General features: G+C 45.0%; 1 long non-coding RNA gene across 1 annotated transcript in view; it reads left to right on the top strand.

Annotated features, from left to right (window-relative positions):
* The first annotated feature begins 1,204 nt into the window (after positions 1–1,204).
* LOC141373595 (uncharacterized) overlaps positions 1,205–3,100 on the top strand; it is a 19,851-nt gene continuing 17,955 nt past the window's right edge. Inside the window, exon 1 of the long non-coding RNA XR_012379767.1 lies at positions 1,205–1,282. This is a non-coding gene — a long non-coding RNA (uncharacterized lncRNA). The remainder of the gene's footprint in view (positions 1,283–3,100) is intronic.

Below are 3,100 nucleotides of genomic sequence, written 5' to 3'. Positions count from 1 at the left end.
TTAAAGAGAGAACAACTTATATATATATGCCAAAAATAAAGGTAACTTCTATGAAGGGGTAGAATATGACTCTAAAAATGAAAAATAAAAATGTTTTTTTAAAAAAAGGGATTGATAAGATGTTGGTTGGAAACGGGAAAAAGAAAAATTAAAAAAAAACTGTTAAAAAAACAGTTAAAAAAATTTAACTTTGAAAGACTAATGAATCATGGTAAAAAAGCCATGAATTCTATGTGCAGTATTCCCCTAGCTCTGGAGTTCTCCTGTTCTCATTGATCGGTAAACTTGGTCTTGGCTGGCTGTTCGTGCTGATCTTCTGGGGGAGGGGCCTGTTGCCATGGTTCCCAAATGTCTTTGTCGGAGGTGGAATCGCCCCGCCCTTGTCAGTCCCGGCTAAGCAATCTGCTCGGGTTTGCTCTCTGGAGCTTTTGTTCCCTGCAAGCTTTCTGTACAGCTTTGGAGGACGAGAGTGAAAATGGCGGCCTCCCAATCTCCGTCCGGAGGAGCCGAGAACTTGGGGCCCCGCTCCTCAGTGCACCCCCAGAGAAAAGCAGTCAGTCACTCCCGTCTCCCCGGTCTCTGGCCGCACTCCGTGCTCACCCGGCCTGTGACCGAGCGTTTCTATCTCTGGCACCCGACCCCGTGTGGAGTCTCCAAACCCAGCAGATCCCTGAGGTGCGCTCCTGCGCTGCTCCTCCCCGGGGGAGGGAGGGGAGTCTCCCCGGCTCTGCTGCTTGTTGGGTCCCTGCTGGAGGAGCAGTGGCCCGACTGGGCCGCGGATCACAGTTTATGGAAACCCCGAGCTGAGAGCCCGCACCTCGACTCCGTCTCTGCAGCCGGCTTCCCCGCTCCGATACCTGGGAGCTCTGCCGCACTCAGGCACCCCCGGTCTTTCTGTGACCCCAAGGGTCCCGACACCACACTGTCCCACGAGGGTTCCACCCCCCGCTTAGCCACTGCAGCGACGTCCCTCAGCGGAGCCGACTTCTAAAAGGTCCGATTTTGTGCTCCGCGGCTCTATCACTTGCCAGAAGCGGCGGACGGAGGCCCCCTCCCCCACTGTCTTTCCTCCCGAATATCGCCTCGGATTCACTTCTCCGCACGTCCTACCTTCCAGTAAGTGGTCGCTTCTCTGTTCAGAGAGTTGTTGCTACTCTCCTCTTTGATCTCCTGTTGAGTTCGTAGGTGTTCAGAATGGTTTGATCCCTATTCAGCTGAATTCCTGAGACCAGACGAAATCCAGGTCTCCTACTCCTCCACCATCTTGCACCGCCCCCTGTATGTAAGTATTTAATTTGGGGGGATGCTAATGTGAATGGGGTTTTTTTTTTAATGTCAAATTTCACTTGTTCATTGCTGGTATATAGGAAAGTGATTGAGTTTTGTATATTAGGCTTGTATTTGTGCATTTTCATTTTGCACTGCAAAATGCGTGGTCATTCCTGGGGCCAACTTGGGTCATGTACCTATCTCTTTGTCAGAGGAGAGCAGGGGCAATATGCCTAGCAGCTCCCCCAAGATTTCCCTTAAGAAAAATGGAGGGGAGCTACTGGTTTGGGATGGGAGACAGGCCATGCTAGAATTCTGTTATATACTGGGTTTGTTAGCAGTTAGAAGTAGAAATGGCTATCTGTTTCTAACTCAAGAGACAAATCTTATGCCTGTATCCACTCTCACCCATAAATGCTGTTTTCCTCAGTACGGGCAGGGTTTGGCCTGTGCTGCTGTTTGTCTCTCAGTGTCTGTAAATGGTTTTCCCCAATTGTTCTATGTTGTTCAGAGAGGGAGTTCTGAGGTCATGCATGTTGACTTCTTGATTGCAAATTACATATAATGTAAAAAGTAGTATTTTCCTCAGTAAAATGTAGCTTTTTTTGTTTCATGAAAACCACAAGAAAAAATTAGTCTTTTTTTTTTTAAAGATTTTATTTATTTATTTGAGAAAGAGAGAGTGAGAGACAGCACGAGAGGGAAGAGGGTCAGAGGGAGAAGCAGACTCCCCGCTGAGCAGGGAGCCCGATGCGGGACTCGATCCCGGGACTCCAGGATCATGACCTGAGCCGAAGGCAGTCGCTTAACCAACTGAGCCACCCAGGCGCCCAAGAAAAAAATTAGTCCTAATTGTATCTTACTTTAACTCCCCCAGTGACTCTATCACCACCTCTCTGTGGTAAACTTTTGGGTTTCCAAAGGCATATTCTTGTAGTTCTCTTTGTATAGTATCACACTTGTTAGGCTCTTATTGGCAGTTTAAAAAAAAAAAAGCATGCTACTGTTTTGTTCCTTCCTCATGGCAAGTTAAGGATAATTGTATGGTTTTGGGTTCTGTTATTTGAATGGATTTAAAATATATAAGCAGCTGAGTCCTAGAGACTTTGAAAACTCTCAGCCTGCTCTTATTGTGAAGCGATTCCCTCAGTTTTTGGTTCAATATGGTCAGCTGGGCACTCACTTTTATCTCCCTGCCTTCCCCAAATCCTATTGAAATGTCAGAAAAAGTATAAGAAATGCATCCGCAAAAGCACTATAAATTGTAAACTTTGAGCATTTTTAGAAGAAAGAAGGTAGATATAATCGAATGATGGAGAAACCAGCCTAGAGAAAAGTGCAACTCTGAATGGTCTTGGGCATGGATGATATAGAGAGGTAAGAACCATTCTTCCCCATAGACTCTGGAGCTTAGAGGCAACAGAGTTCATCACATCAGTGACAGAGCGCAGATGGTGAGAAATATCACAACTTACAAAAGAAAGATGCATCAAGGACTAATTATGTTCTATACAGTGGCTAACTGAACATGATAATAAAAAAAAGAAAGATACAAATCAACATATGAATATATAAAGAGCTTCTACAAGAAAACATCAAAATGCTCAATAGAAAAGTACAGAAAAAGGAATGAAAATGGTAAAAAAAACAAAACCCACTACAAACAGTTGTGAACTTCGCTAATAATCAGAAAATTGCAAATTGACACTAAGCTGAGATATATAATTTCTGGCTAAATTGGTGTAATTAGGGTTCTCCAGAGAAACAGAACCAATAGGCTTTGTGTGTGTGTGTGTGTGTGTGTGTGTGTGTGTGTGTGTGTGTGTGTGTG

This window comes from Callorhinus ursinus, unplaced genomic scaffold (assembly GCF_003265705.2).
Source record: "Callorhinus ursinus isolate GAN/ISIS: 27379988/994484 unplaced genomic scaffold, GSC_fseal_2.0 scaffold10, whole genome shotgun sequence".
NCBI lineage: Eukaryota > Metazoa > Chordata > Mammalia > Carnivora > Otariidae > Callorhinus > Callorhinus ursinus.
The sequence above is the reverse complement of the archived record's forward strand: the minus strand, read 5'-3'. Positions and strand labels throughout refer to the sequence as shown.